At 32.4% G+C, this 17527-nt stretch overlaps 1 pseudogene; it reads right to left on the reverse strand.

Annotated features, from left to right (window-relative positions):
• Positions 1-2055: 2055 nt before the first annotated feature.
• On the reverse strand, positions 2056-2902 carry LOC149563927 (monothiol glutaredoxin-S17 pseudogene; annotated as a pseudogene).
• Between the last annotated feature and the right edge of the window lie 14625 nt (positions 2903-17527).

A 17527-nucleotide genomic window follows, 5' to 3' on the forward strand; every position in this document is an offset into this window, starting at 1 on the left:
GATGTACTCAATCTTCCAATTAGGAATTTATTGAACCTTGGTTGCATGAATGATGAGTGCAGAGTCACCTTCTATATGTAGGTTCTTAAGGCCTAGAGCTTTCACTGTTCTCAATCCAAAAAGGAGTGCAAGTGCCTCTGCTTGGTTGTTTGTAGCAAAAGGTATATAAGAAGTCAATATAATGAAGAGAGTACCCATGGAATCATGAATTGCAAAATTAAAACTCGATTTACTAGGATTCCCATGTAACAAACCATCAAAATTGAGCTTAACAAATGGAAGTATAGGAGGATGCCATTTCAATTCATTCCTTTTAGTTTATGGTTGGGATTCAAGTTGTCTGGAGTTGCTAGCCAAGATTTCTTCATGGATGCATCCTAACAAGTAAACCAATTGGAGGTTAGAGATAGTCTTCGCATATTAATGTTGACAATTTCTATTATGTTTGCCTCTAATTTTGTCCAATAAAATTCTGAAGAGAAGATGGTTGTTTCTTGAAAACCCTCATGTTTCTTTCCCACCAAATTGCCCAAATAATACATGAGGGAATGAAATCCCATAATAAAGTATAGAGAGAAGACCTAAATAAGAGAGGCTAAGATTCCAGTAGATACCACAATGTGTTTGGCAATGGGAAGAAGATCTATAATTTTTGAAGAGCCCACATTCAACAGTCATAAGAAAATGAACAATATAAAAAGAGATGGTCCATAGTCTCGTCTTGAAAGTTACAAAGAGGACACATAAACAAGTCTGCAATATTGAGTCTAATAAATCTGACTCTTTTTTAAAGAACTAGCCAAGTGAAGAAACCTTCCTTAGGAGATATGAAATGGTTTTAGAAAAATTTATAAGGCTTTTGTATAATATTTTTCTTGTGGATTATAAGAAGTATCTTGTACCCTTCTTTAATTGAATATCTACCAGATGCCGAAGGTGCCCATTTCACAATATCATATGAGTTGGATATGAATACATACCTCCCCTAAAAGACTATATTCAAATAAATTTTTAGATTGATTGGGATTGGGAACAAGGAGAAATCAACCCAAATAGCTTGCCTTGTAGAATGTTTTACTATTGTAACATAGTTACACAGTTTGACTCCACGTATTCTAGAGATAATGGTAGCAATAATCCTTATACCAAAAAATGTGATTAGGGGTGGAAATGACAACCATGATTCTATCCAAAATTTCACATCTTCACCATTTTTCACCTCCCAAGTAAGATAGTTAACAAGTACTTGTCTAGTAGACTGACAAATGAAGTTCCACATTGTAGATCCAGAAGGCAGATTTGCAATCATAAAAATGCAAGTATCACAATTATCATCTAAGTATTTTTCTCTCATAATACATAACCACAAGGAATTTCAATTTTCATACTATTTTCAGCCCAATTTAACACCAAATGCAATACTTTTGAGGTGCAAATCATGTAGTCCCACGCTACCTGCAGTCTTGTCTTGATAGATAGATGTTATAGACACCAATGGTATCTTTTTTTTTTTTTTGTCATGTTATCCCTCCAGATAAAAGTAGAAATTAACTTCTCCATTTCCTTAATGATAGAGTTTGGAGACTAAAGGACTGAAATGAAATAGTTGGGAATAGTTGCTAGGCATGATTTGATAAGGAGAAGCATACGTGAGAGGGTGAGCCATCTTTCTTTCTAGGAGGAAGTTTTTTTCTTCAGCTTGCTGAGAATAAATTCTCACTAATTTGGCTTGTTTTCTCCCATAAAGAAGGAGATGCCCAAGTATGAACTAGGAAGTGATACTTCTTGGAATTTTAGAATTGAAAATAATTCTCTTGATCGTGTATTTTGCATTGAAAATATACATTGTGGACTTCCTGTAATTGATGCTTTGGCCTAAAGCAACTTCATAAATGGTGAGAATATGCTAAATATAGCATACTTTTCTTACTTGTATTTGGGCAAATAGAAGGGTATCATCTACAAACAGTGAGTGTGTGAGGGCAATAGTACCAAAAAGCCAAAAGTCAACAACCAGATAAGTTTTTGTTTAGAATCTTTATCCCCTTTTACGTATTAGTTATATTTTGTCAAGGATGACTTTAGCTCTCCTGCCTTGTGCATTTCTAGAACAATGTCACATCCTCTAATAAGCTCACATTTGTGATACAACTGTGGAAATTTTGGTCAAATAGAATAAGTCTTTAGGCTTTCTTTGACTTCTTCATCACTCAAAATATCAAAATGACCAAAGTCTAAACCTTCTTCATCAAAATAATTTACAACCTTTCAGCTAAAGCCACATTGAGGGGCATCAGGTGTGCCTTTCATAAAGAGCATGAGAGGAGAAGAATTAACTAGTTTTTCAACTGATCATCAATGACTCTTTGGGTAGCACTCCTTTTTTTGAGGCAATGTTTTTCAGCTCTCCACTTTTCTGCATTTCTATCATGATATTTGATCCATCAATAAGCTCACATTTTATGTGCAACTGTGGATAGCTAGACTATTTAGAATATGTTTTAAGACCTTGCCTTACCTCTTCATCAATCAAAATGTTGAAGCTCCCAAATTCTAGCCCTTCCTCTCTAAGAATTTCAACAAACTTTTGACTAAAAGAGCCCTTTATAAATAACATGATTGGTTTGGAATTAATGTTGTTCGCTAGCTGAGAACTTAATGATTCACTTATATAATTTGAGTCCACTGTACCACCATTATTAGACACTAAGATAGTAGTATTAGGTTTGGGTTCAACAGAATTAGCTTTTGCAATTAATTCACCAAACTCATGAGCAATTAAGAGCAAGCCATGATCTTTAAATATTTGTTTTAGTTCCCCACTTTCACTCAATTCAAGGGTGATATCATAGCCTCCAAGAAGCTTTCCCTTACAATATAGTTGTGGGAAGGTTAGCCACATGGTTGAGCAAGATTCACGACAAGCTATGGAAAAACTCAAGTGAGAATGAATACATATGGAGAAAAATTGGAGAGAGAGAAGAGAAAAGACACATTAAGGAAGAAGGGCATTTAGAAAAAAGAGATGCACTTTTAAATGCTTTTCTTAATAGATTAATCCATGAGGAACTTTGAGTCCTATACTTTATGATTCTAGGTTTTTTATGCTTAGAGAGGGTCATACCCATAACATAATTTGAAGGTCCAGACATCAATTAATGTGCACTATATATAACCTGCAATCTTCCTACATCTTAATTTGTGGGTACATGCAGTTTATTTATTTATACTATATGCATGACTTATAGAAGCAAAGAGGGAGCTGGAAATGAAAAAAACAAAAACAAGATATGTTGATAAAGTGAGTGCATGGATGCTTTGTAATCTTTGTATTTTTAAACATGTGGCAGTAACTGGAGGGTTGAATACTAGAGGGTTGGTTAATCAGTTGTGCTTGTTATTTTATGCTATGTTGTACTATTTGGTCCATTGTTCCAATTGTTTCATAGAGTTTTCCTTGTTGAAATAGATGCAATGATTGAATTCAACATATTTTCCAATAAATAAGTATTTTTAAAAAAATATCTTCTTAGTTCTTCTGTTTAGATTTTTCATTTGAAATGTTATGGATCATAGCATTTAATTCTGTTAAAATGAAATATGGTTCATATTAAGGCAAATCAATGGCTTTAATTTTGTAGGATGCAATTATCTAGCTACTATTTTTTTTTTTTAAAATTTAAAACTTATGCTTGCTAGTAGAATCATTGAAGTCAGCAGCTCAAGTGCTGAGAAGAGGATTTACGTTGCCACTTTTGAGATTCAAATTTTCTTTTTAATGAATTTGGAGCTTATTTGAGAGAATAAAATGGTAGTTGGAATTTCTATTTGAAAATTTATTGGTGGAGCTAGATGGAAGAAAAAGGCGAATTGAATGATGTATCATACACACACTAATAAAAATTTTATTTTTGAAAAAGAGATTAAGTTTTATAATTATAGCTTATAACTTAAAAGAACTTCACTGAATTGCCTTGAAGCTTTCAAGTCACATCACTGGTGTAATTTTTTTCCCTAAAAATATACTGTTAGACATGGAATCAATAGTTTTAAACATTTTCATAATTATAGAAGCTGATAAGTGAATCCTGGTTTTCATCATCTAGGTATAGATTATACAATATGACCTTACTAGCTTTGCTTGTGAGGTGCTACTTTCCATTGATTGTGAGTTATTGCTTTCCACATAGAAATTGAAATAAGAGCCTTTGGAGAAATGTAAGGGTTCAACTATATCTCTATTTATTTTTGTTCACTTATTTTTGTGTTTTATCAAGTTGCAATTTTTTTATTGGCATTTACTAGTTGTGTTTGTGACTTTTGAGTTGCGACTTTCCATATAGGAATTGAAGTAAGAGCCTTTTGAAAAATGTAAGGGTTCAATTGTATTTCTATTTCTTCTTATTCACTTATTTGTGTGCTTGTATCAAGTTGTGAATGTTTGGTCATCATTTGCTATATGATTGTATTATGAGCCCCTAATTCCTTTTTGCAGTAATTACTATCAATTTCTTACTAGATCATAGCTCTTTTTTGCAGTAGGAAAGTCCTACCAAACTCATTATGTAGGTTGAATGGAAGATACTTGAATCCTCAATGTTTATGCAAGGATTGAGAGGGATTTTCTTGACAAGTTGTTTTTAGTGAATTGTTCAATGCAAATTGTTGTTTGTTGCTCTTTTACTAGTTCAGCCTTTAAACATGAAAAGTTAAGCAGAAAAAGGTGAATTTTAATCCAAATCAATTTGGTGTATATATCTCATGTATAGTTTCAGCTTGTGTTTAACCTATTAGTACATGGTGAGACAAATTAGTTTATGTCATATATGTTGTACACATTTTTGTAGAAAAACCTTATTAAGATAGATCATGAATATCAAACATTTATGAAAGTATTATGGGTGCTCATATGAGTTTCCTTCGGATGTATCTAGAAAAAGATAAATGTATAAGGCTCTGTCACCATGAATTTGGTGGTTAGTGTAACCAATTGAGCCCATTAATAAAAATGTTATGTGTAGTAACCATTAAAAGTGCATACAAATTCTGGATTGTTTATATACCTTAAATATCAGCAACTAGATTGGAAGTAGTTATATCTTACATATGGTGAGTTGATAGATTAGACACAAGTGTATGTACAAATATTCATTTATTAATAATTTCAATTCCAAATTACACAACTTCAAAGTGCAAGCCTATATGGAGATCAAAATAATCCATTTCCAAGCCATGCAATGTCAATAGTGGTGATGAGAAGGGATCACATCAATTAAAGGTTCATCTTATAGTGATTTATAGTCCATGTAATTTTGTTGATGTATAATAATTGATTGTCAAACTAAAGCATGCTAGTGAAAATATTTCTATCTTGACACACAGAAGGGAGATTACAAGTCATTGATTGTAATTTTGATAGATTCCCTATTTCATAAAAACACATGTAGTTTTAGTCTCATGAGTTTTTTTTTGTTGTTATTGGTCATTGATTATAAAAATTTATACTGCATTTGTTGTAGATATTTTATAGCCCCTCTAATATGAATACATAGAGATTAGGCAATCAAAGATGTACATATGTTACACTATTTATTGTGACTATTTTCCATATTCTGTTGTTTAGAGGTTTGTTGCAACATTAATAGAATAGAAGATTTCTTGTAGCATTAACAACACATAAGACACCATTGGACTAGAATCTAATTTCTATTCAACAAAAGGTACACATGCTTTATATCTACTTGCAATCTATGTAATAATTAGACTACAATTATCTCAAGGATTAATTAGACTACAATTATCTCTTGGTTTTAAGGAAATATTACTTTATTATTCTAAAATCACTAGTACATTCTTTATTTAGAATATAAATTAAAAAAATGACAGATGTTCCACAACACTTGATTGAAATATGCTTCTCCTTCAACATAGTTCGAGCCATGTTCATGGTGGTGCAGTTCTTCTTTTCAACAACTTTGTTTTTCTATAAAGTGAAATTAGTAGCAACTCCAACTAAAATCATCAATAGAAGTTATAAAATAAACATTACTAGTTAATGATCAATCCACACAAATTTTTGTGTACAATTTCCAATGCAGCTTTCATTATATCCAAATCTCTAAGAACAATTTCCTCTCTGTAATGCTTTGCTAGTATGCAATATTCTTGTTGAATACTAGGAAACCCTTTCACCATATGTTTCATCTACAATGAATTTGGTCCACCAAAATGTAAATCTCCATGCCATAAATGATATAGCCAAGACTCATTTAAAATGTTTCGTTGAGCTGCTTCTTTGATACTTATCAATGATATAAATATCAACTTGTTCTTTAAGAACACTTTACATATTTTTTCTATCATCTTCTAGCACTTGTTAGCAAAATGGCCATACTTTTAAAATGAAAACATTATAAATTTGACTTATCAAACCTTTAGTTTCCTTGCTCCTAGATCCTATCACTATTCCTTAGATTAAAAGTTTCCTTTAAAATTTATCCTCATATTTTGAATCATTTCTATTTTCTATTTCATTAACAAATTTTCCTCTTCATCAATACTAGACCTTCCTCTACATATACCTTTAGTAACTTGAAAATGAGTTTTGAAGGTATTTGTCAAATGCAAATTGATTAAGTAGTTGGTTCTTGAATTGCCCAGATGGATATAGTTGGTTGGGTGGGCACAACCAACAACATTCTTATCTTTCTTCAAAGATGATAGGTCCCACTTCATATATTGTAGGGTCATTGCCACAATATTTTTTTGTCTACTTGGTGTTTTTTCTTGCAAGGTTGGGGATTTAAAGATTATAGTGCCACAAATTTGGTATCTTTTAGCATATGTTCTTTCATTATGTGTTATCTGAAAAACCTAGATCCATGACTTATGTTTACCTTTTAGTATAGATGACAAGTTTGAATATTATTCATGATTGCTAAGGATTTGAAATTGAAAAACTTATAGCAATAGAAATTTCATAAAAAATTGAGTCCAAATTTACTAGTGTAATGTTATCATGTTTTGATTGTCTTCAAGTTCAATAAATAGGATCTCAAGAGTTGTTTTCCTATGAATTTTTAAAAAATATGTATGTTGTTTGCATACTTGGGAAAGAAATATTTTTAAACTCTAAGAAGTGATAACTATACCTTCATAATAATGTTCATTTGATTGATTTTATATTTCTGGCATCAAATATTTTTAAGGCTTTATAGTAATATCTCTTTTTAGCTCAATGTAGAAAATTGTGTGACTGAATTCATGTCAGGTTATGTAGATAACAAAAATCTTACAGATAACTTAGTGTCTTGCTAGAAATGGCATCTTGAATTGTGGCATGCCAAGTTCTATCAAATAGCATCATTTTAAGGCATAAATGTAGACTAGGCAACCCTTATTTTGTTTCACTAGCAATGCCATCTTGCATTATGAGAATTCTTAGTTCTATTGATTAACATCATTCTATGACATAAATGCTAGCAATCAATTCTTATTCATGCCACTGAAGAGTAGTTTTTAGTAATTTTCACATGGGCTTTATGATTTGGTCATAACAATCTTGCTCTTTTTGGTTGAATACAGGTGGCTCCTGTAAACATTCTTGTAGGTTCTCAAGTATGGGTGCAAGATTTTGAAGTGACCTAGATTGATGGAGAAGTCATGGAGATTAAAGGTTAGTAGGTTAAAGTTCAGGTAGTTGATGGAAAGTTGGTAAGTAAATAGTTTTATTTTGAATGACAATCTCTTTAGATTTCTTTTTTAATTTATTGTGACTGCTTACAATCAATTTAACAAAATCCTACCAATGGCAATAGGTTTGTAGGAAAACCAATGGCTTATGTCTAAGAATACTATTTCCAACAGTTCTTTGTGGATTGTTTATGCTTGCTTTTTGGTAATAGAAAATTTACTTTGTGATGTTGTACGGTTGACCAGAAGAGGAGCAACCACATGGTTTTCAAATAAATGATCAAACAAAGCCCCTATTGCACTTTGTCCCCCTTCTGTGAGCCATAACTATGGTACCATAGTTGTATAGTGAAGACTAGTCAACTAGGATCAAAATAATGGCTAGAAATTGCATCATAAATTATAGAAATGGCTGCAAAGGGCATCTTTCCATGGAGGTATATATTTGGATGATTCAAATAGTGATTATCTGTAATAGGTATCTGGGCACATGAAAAGAATTCATTTGGAGTAAGGGGGTGAAATGGTAAAAATTTAAAATCCTATTGTCTTTTAATACCTGACCAAAAAGTCCCCCAGACACCTGGGATGAAAACTTTATTCTTTGGTACTGCCATGTGGCATGTAGATGTAGCACATACTAAGACCATTTTATGGCAAAGAGCCTCCATTTTTTCTTCTTCTAAAACCATAAATGACACCTTTAAAAACTCCACATTCTAATGTTCAATATATCTCATAGGACATACAAAATGTGCCTTTGCAAGTGTCATTAAAATGCATCATTATTAATTTGTTGCAGAAAGTGAAAGTGTTTCCTTGTAATCAAACCTTGAGACTTTATATTTGATTATGGCACACTTTCTATAACCCCAATGCCTCTAGCATGAGCATCTATCAATGTGACTCCAATAGGAGTTCCCTCATAGAGTCCTAGCTCTTGCAGACAAACTTACCTACATTAGAAAAGCTTGAAAATGAAACAATAAAATAATAGTGAGATAAATGGTTCCTATCTATACAGCCTCAAGTATGACTAAAATAATTTAAATTATGTCCCCTAAACATCAAGAACTAGTAGAGACCAATGGTAGTCTTCAACTATCAATATGTTTACCTATGATGTTGTTCCTATTAGGCCAATACCTAGAGGATGTCTAGGAAATGCCACACTCTTTCCTGCATTTCTTGTGGAAAGAGTAAGTAGATAAATAATAATTAATTATATTTGATACCATTTTCATACAATAACCAACTATGAACTCTATTTCAAAAGGCAAGATACACCAAACATGCATAGATTTCTTTTTTGAAGTTCTAACATAGGAGTTAACATTAACTGATTGTGCTAGAGACTAGTTCTAGAAAGCTCTTGCCAACTTATACATTTCATATATTTTTCATGCAAATGAAAGATAGAAGATTGTGCATTATGACTCCAAGCAGGTCTTGCAATAAACACATTCAGAATGAATGGCTGGGAACCTATATATGAAAAATGATGTAAATACTCGATATCTGAATATCAAGAGAAGATGAAAAAGATGAATACACTTAGTTTGTTAGGTTAGGGAGTGTAAAACACATATCTCAAGTATTGTTGTTCCTTTGGGCATCCTCCACATCTACTTTGCACAACAATATGTGATGCTCTTCTAGATTTCATAATAGTATGATCTACTCAAAGGGATGTGAACACTTTGCTTCTCTCAAAAGGAAGCTACAATCTTCCAATACATCTTCCATAAATATCTCACCAATCACAATGATTGGGAAATATCCAACCTCCAAACTAGAAAAGAATGAGTGAATTTGCGCTAATAATTGCAACTAGAAGCAAAATATTACTTTTAAAAGTATGTTGTGTGCATCTCATTCTATTAAAATACAACTACTTTGTTTCTTGTTTTCTTATCAATTCACTTAAAGTTATCGTCAGCATTCTCCCTTGCACTAAAAATACTATATAAAATAGCAAGCATAAGTCAATCTCTATTGTCCTCAATTTTGACAACACATAATGACCATCTATTGGAAATGTAATGCTACAATATTCTCCTATACATAAATTTAAATACTTAAGCATATTTCTTTATCTATCATCAATATTACAATATGGTGCAACACTGGGACACACAATATGCACTACCCTTGCTATCATTGGGGGAAGTTTGTTGGCATCCAAGATTTCACAAGGGACTAATGCTACTATAGGAGGATTTCTCTTTCTTTACTTTTCATTGAGTTCCTACTTTTACCCTCCCATGTAAATTAGTCTCGTGTAAGGTAACTAAACATTTTTCCTTGCCTAAAGATTCTTGAATTCTTTTGTGTCAATTTTGTAAATACACATTAGCTAGTAGAAAACTATCAAGAATCAGTCAAATACTACTAGCTTCATGTCCTTGTGTTATGACTCATGAGCACTACAAAAAAAAGTGACAAATGAATTCAACAATATAATGTGAAACTCCCCTACTTGTCTTCTGAAATGTGATGCCACTATTTGTTTTGATCGTACTGCTATTGGATCAATAGAGTTACATTAATTTGTAAATAACTAAAAAATGAGGTCAACAATATACTGAACTTGCCCCACCTCTTCCTGTTCTTGAGAAGGCATTGTCTATTTGCTTGTTTCTTATGCATGATGTTTTAATTTTCATGGCCTTTTTTTTCTCCTACCTGAATGCCTTTTATCCAAAGTTGTATTCAAGGACTAATGATTGGGTTTTTTGTAGGACATTTTGATTGTGTGGGGAGAACATGATCAGATCTTTCCAGTGGCTAAGGCCTTTGAATTGAAAAAGTGAGTACTTAATACTTTCAGTTATGATTGAACATTATATTTTGTAAGTTTTATAGTGTGAATAGCATGGGAAGCTTCCACAGTCCATAGTGCTGAAAATACACTCTTGGAATCAAGTAAGGTCATAGACATTGTGACACTCTATAAATAATTTTGGGATGATAGATAATGTGGTTATTGTTGAATGTGAAGTTCAACAGTCATCTAAATAGTCCTCTTTGGTAATGATTACCTCTTTGTGATCCACCCCCTTTGTTGTTTATGAAAGTGTCTCCCAATGAAGTTTCATGATTCTTCCTCTTCATGTCCTTAGTAAGAAGAATTTCAACATCATCAAATCTTAATATACTTTCTTTCTTGCCAACTTGCTATAGCCATAACTATGCATCCTTGTGATTATTTTATACTTTAGGCAAATAGACAGGTAGGTAAAACAATTGAAGAACTTCAACACTAGTCCTATATCCTCACTTGTCATAATATGACCAATTTTTTTTTATAGGTAATGGGCCGAAGTCTAGTTTATTCATTATTTTATTATTTGTTGAAATTAATTATTATTATGTGTTAAGTTTGAGGATACTCAAACCCAAGACTCCCATATGAGAGGCTAACTATTTACCATTGGTGGATGTTATCTAGATCAAACAAATATTAGCTATATAAACCTTATATCTGGAGTACTTTAGATAATGGAGATAAATTTATATAAACAATTATATCTGTTATGTCAATTTTAGTAATATAAATAATGCTCTTAGAATAACATAATCAAATTTAGGATGGCAAGAAGTTTGATATGTTTATGATTCATCTCTTTATACATAAATGTCCATTTGTTCCATGTTGTATCAACCAATTGTTTCTTATCCAAGCCATTTAATTTGTAACCTTTTAAATCTTTGCAAAGATAAAGTTGGAGCAGGAGAATTTTTCTTCTCAAAGGTGTCCTCTGATTTTAAAGTGCCCATTCCATTATCTATTGATTGTAAAGCATCCATTCCAACTTTATCTTTGTAGAGATTTAAAAGGTTACAAATTAAATGGCTTGGATAAGAAATAATTTCTTGATACAACATTAAAAAAAAAAAAAATTGACCAAACATTGATGGAAATTTTGACCAATTCTTGATAGTTTTCTTCCAAGAATTGGTCAAAATTTCCACCAATTATTAAAAAAATTCAACCAAACATTGGTGGAAATTTTGACCAATTCTTGATAGTCTTCTACCAAGACTTGTTCAAAATTTCCACCAATTAAAAAAAAAATTCAACCAAACATTGGTGGAAATTTTGACCAATTCTTGATAGTTTTCTACCAAGAATTGGTCAAAATTTCCACCAATTCTAAAAAAAATTGACCAAACATTGGTGGAAATTTTGACCAACAATGACAAATCAGAGCTAGCATAAATCAAAATTTTTCAATGAATGTATTGGTCAAAATTTTGACCCAAATTTGTTGAAAATTGAGTTCAAATTTACTAGTGATCAACTATGCCTTGTAGAATAATTGTGTGTACTATACTTTAAACTTCTTTCCCCTATCCTATCAATTGGACAAATTACTATTAGACCTTTTAGACTAGGTCACAAACCTCAAATCCAAGTATCCAACTTCGGATCACACAATAAAACCTCAATAATGAAGTTTTCTTCACTTCTGCTCTGCTTTGCTCAACTTCGCATTCCACTTTTTTTGCTTCCTAAAATCACTTCTCTTGCATCCTCATGATAAAGGGAAATGTCCTTCCTTTATATTGAGTCAATAAAATAATTCCCTGAGTTGATTGTTACATTGTCTCAATTAATTATTATAAGACCACATTAAGAACACATTACACTTAGAGATAACATTAATCTTTCACCTTGCAACTTGTATATCTTTTTGTGCACTTAACATTATAATGAGTGAACTTAACCAAATCATCACCAACATGTCTTTGACTTCACATATTTAACTTCAGCTTCTCAGAATAAAAACTCTGCTAAGAGATATAATAAGTTTACTAGAACATGCCTTTGTAAACTCTATCTCAAAATAGACTTCATCGAAACTTGCATAACTTATTCTAGACTTAATATCATATTCTTTTGAGGTTAGCTATATATACTAGACACTTAGTAGTATCTCTCTTTAACCTTGCTACTAAATGTACTCAATGATCTATCTATACCAACTTGATCATTCCACTATTCTTCTATCAGATACCACATAAAATTGCTATGTTGACATCAATAACAAACATAGTCATGAATGTAACATATCTTCATGATAATGATCTAGTCATGTTTCTAAAATACTCCCCCATAGGAATATCATCAGGATTCATGCTTCAAAAAAATGTAATGTTGGTTTGATTATTTTATAATCATGTAATATTGTAATGTGATGAGCTATACTAGATAAACTAAGTGATAAGGTTAAATAAGGAAGAAAATGTCTATTGAGTGACTACAGTGTTCAGCAAATAGTTACAAAAGAAAAGTAAAATTTTAGTGTTACCTGAGTAAGTTTAGTATTAACTATGTGATAAATTAAATTCGTGAAATATTATGTTCATCGAGTAACAAGAAGAACAAGTTTGTAAAGATGAAATCTGAGGTAAACAATTCATATAAATAATAAATGTTCTAAAAGCTCAAAGGCATGAGCCAAAGTTTGTTACAAGATCCATGACCAAAAAATATAATGAAGATCTGATGATGGAGATTGAAGGATATGAATAAGCACAAATTTATATGAAATTTCTCTTTTTAAAGTGGCTAAATGAAATAAACCTGATATGGATGATTGTGGTTAAGAAGAAAAATATGGAGGAATCTGGAAGCATATAGACTACTATTTAAGGATTAGTTGAGAATGTGTTTGGTTGTTGGTTGGATATTGATCGAATGCTAAGAAAGGAGATCAAAGTGAAAAGTTGTTTAAGCTGATATAACCAAGGTGAACCAAGTAGAGCAAAGCAAATATCAAAGTAGACTTAGGAAAAAGTGAAAGTGAGAAGGAGTGAATTTGTTGTCATTATGATTATTTTTGTCATTACTGACAACACTTACTCAATTTTGAATGCTTATCAAGCATCCAGTGGTTACCTTGTAAGCTTAGGAGTTATACAATTTATATTGAGAATTCCTGAAGCTATCGAGTAAATGTAGACAATGTGAAGACCAGTAGTGTCTACCAAGTTTCTCAATATCTACCATGGTTCACAGTGTCTATCGAGTAGTAAGTTTGTGTCATGAAAATTTAGAGCAAACTGAGTGTTGGAAGAAACAGTGTTTGTCGAGTAAAGAAAGGTAAACTTAGTGTGTAGTATCTACCGAGTGACACTACATCTATCGAGTCATGAATGGTTACTGAGTTTAGAACTACATTGAGTGATTAGTATGGTTTGAGCCTTCACTTCTACCAAGTGCATGATGATGCTAAGTAATGCAGTGGATGTCATGTATTTGAAGGTCACTGAGTCAATTTAGTGAACTTAAGTTATTTACTATTGGGCCGACTTTATAATATATTTTTTCACTTGTATTTTTGCTGACCTTGAAATTTTGTAAATTTGAAAGGTATATATGTAAAATGTGTTGTAAGATATCAATCATTAAGGAATAGTGAAGTAATGTGAAGTAATTTTGAAGAGTATCTGTGAAGGATTTCAATAGCAGTTCAAGGAATTTAGCAAGGTCAATACAGAGGTAGAAACATTATATTCATCACATAAGGTGATCAATGCATAAAAGATCTTATCAGCAATCTATTGTAAGTAGATCCATTGTTTCATCTTAACTGGTGAATCATTCCTCTAAATCCTCTAACAAGGTAGACTTAACAGTCTTTGTATAAATCTTCTAACTTAGTGCATACTTCATTGTATGTTTTTAAATCCTCTAACAAGGTGGACCTAGTAGTCTTTTGTGCTCCTAATAGGGCAGATCAATAGAGGTGGTCCATGTAAGCCTTAACAGGCCAACTTTATGCTACAGTATTGAAGTTTTGTGGGTATCATCCCCACCCAAGTTTTACTTTCTATGTGGAAGGTTTTTGGGTCACCAAAATATTGTGTTCTCTTGTGCAATGAATGTTTTATGTTTTAGAACTAAAGAATGCAGTAGCATAGATGTATGTGTGGTAAATATAAAGGAAAGTTTTTTAAGTTACTAATTCGCCTCTCCCCTCTCAATATCTTGTCATATCTTGAATATTTCCAACAATTAGTATCAAAGCTTTGTGGTTCTCAGGATAAAAGTTTGGCAGCTTGAGCAAAGATCTAAAAGACAAATGGAGATATTTAGACTTGACAAGGAAATTGAAAATAAAAAGCTAGATCTAGAAATGGCCATAGCTCAACTCAAAGAAGCAAAGGAGCATCTTTCCCAATCCTTGAAAAGAAGGAAGGAACTTGCAAGAAAAATGGATGACCATCAATATGTTGAAAAATAGATTGAAGACCTTTTTCCATCAAGTAGCTCAAATGAAGCTAATGAGGCAATCAAGGAACTCCTAGCAAAGAATGGCTCTCTACAGGAAGAAGTAAGAAAACTCAAAAGAGAGCAAGAAATCCAATCAATTAGGCTATGTGAAATTTTGGAACAAAGAAATAAGGAAAATGAAGACTTGGAGATAAGAAATAATCAATCCAATCAGCATGAAGACCTCATAAATCAAATCTCTAGAGCAAATGAAGAAATCAAGATTCTCAAAGCACAAAATTAAAGAATAAGAAGTGATCTAAATTGTGAAAGGGAAATTAATGAAAGAATATTGAGAGAATTGAGATGTGAAAATAAAATTGTTGAAAAGTTAAAGAATGACTCAAATACTAAAAAACAAATCAATGAAATAATGTTGAAATCACAAGAAGACATGAATCAATTGATTCGGCAAAATGAACAAAATCTTCATAAGCAAAAAGGTAAAGTAGGACTTGGATACAATGAAGAACAAGGTGAATCTTCCAAGAAAGTTGCAAAAAGGAATCTAAAACCCTTGTGCAATCATTGTGGGAAAACTAGTCATACATCAAACAAATGTTGGAGCAATGGAAAAGGAAAATTCAATGGAAAGTGCTATAACTATAATCAGCATGGTCACAAAGCCAATGAATGCAAGGAAAAACCAAAATTTGAAGGTAATTGTCACAAATGCAAAAGGCATGGTCATAAGGCATCTCAATGCAGATCCAAATCATTCAATCCAGCTAAACAACTTGTAAAGGCAATATTTAGATAGGACTACAATACCTGATGCAGATGTCATTATTGTGGAGAATATGGACACACTGGCATAAATTGTGCAAGGCACCACCTAAGAAATAAAGACACTACTATAAGGTGTTACACATGCACTAAAATCGATCATACAGCTAAGAATTGCATGAATATAGGAAAAGTTGAAGATGAAAAGAAAGCAAGAGTTGATAGCATAAGGAAACAAATGAGGCAACAATGGATTCCTAAATCTACTAAGGATACTAGCTCAAATCATGGTAGTGAAGTCACTCAAGGAGTGGGTGATTCCATCCCCTCAAACTAAATTCCTAAGAATGCATTGGAGCTGTACTTAGCAAGTAAATAATAAGCAGTTCCAAGAAATATAGGAAAGGTTATCTCTCACCAAGTTGCATCACACTATACCTATAAAAGTAATCATAGACCTTACCAAGGAAGGTCGGGAGTAAAAGGAATTTGGTTCATCTACCAAGTTGATACTCTTTTCGAGTTAGGTTAGTGGATGATAGTCTGTCATACACTATGATGGTACCTAGCATTAATGGTGAATTTTTCATCAAAATGGGCAAAATTCAACTTCAGTTTTCATCGTATCCTAAGAGCAAAGAGTTCTCCAGGTGCATCTCAAGCAATTCCAAGTGACTCTGATTGAATTTTTAGTTAAGGAATTTGTTCGAAGATTTCCATCACTTATCAAGCAGCAATGGCATCCGGAAGCACTAGCAATAGCAAGGTAAAAAGAGGATCAAAAATGTTGGTCAAGAGTGTAGAATGGAAAGCACCAAATTTCAAGTTAGTTCCTGCAGTGGTAGAGGCACTTGACCCTAATGGCACACAATCAAAAATTCTACCAAAGGTACTTTTGATTAATGATATCCACACTAATTTTAAATGTTCAATTCAAAAGATAGGAACCCTAGAAATGGATAGTGCCTTAGAAGAATTTTGTATTGATGGCTCACTGAAACTCAAGCACAAGCATTTGGAAACAAAAGGGTTGAAACACATATCCCACCTGCCAAGAAGCTTTTAGATAAAATGGAATCAGGTATATTCTTAGCCATGTTCGCAATGGTTAGCTATGGTTGGAACAACCTATATTGATCACCAAAAAGATGATTCGCAAGATTACTGGCCTTCCCATTTTGAGCAAAGCTAAATCCACCAAAACCCTAGGTCAGGATGAACTCCAAAAGAAAACCCTAGCTGAGTGGGATAGTAGAGGCTTGAAAATTAGCACCGTTACTGACGTAGAGCTAAGATTTGGAATTCATGTAATTGCTCACAAGATTTATAGTTCCAATCATTTGAACAACGTGCCATGTGAGGCAGTAGACTTAGCATTCAAAGTTGTGAAGAAAAATTTGGATTTTGACCTGTCAGAACTACTACTAAGGCAACTAAAAAAAAATATGGATAGCATCAGGTCATCAAAGAACAATACCTGCAAATTTGGTTCTTTGTTAACATGTCTCTTCTTTTATGTGCAAAAATTCTTTCCATCTAAAGGACTTGTTGTATGGAGAAAAGATGTTCCAATTTTGTATCAAATAAATGAGTTTATAGTAGAAATGGGTGTAAACTTTGATAGTATAATGGATAATTATTTTGAAGACTTCAAAGAAAGAATGAACATTAGGTTCAGGATTCCTCCTAAACTTGTTGAGGACTAAAAAAATGATGTATGCTTCATGGTGGACTACGATAGAGTATACATTTAAGCAGTCAGGCCCCGAGTTGCATGGGAGAAACCTCTCCCTTATGAGGTAAATATTGATGAAACTAGGGACATCA

Source organism: Cupressus sempervirens, chromosome 4 (assembly GCF_028749045.1).
Source record: "Cupressus sempervirens isolate cs-2001-9-10 chromosome 4, ASM2874904v1, whole genome shotgun sequence".
Taxonomy (NCBI): Eukaryota; Viridiplantae; Streptophyta; class Pinopsida; order Cupressales; family Cupressaceae; genus Cupressus; species Cupressus sempervirens.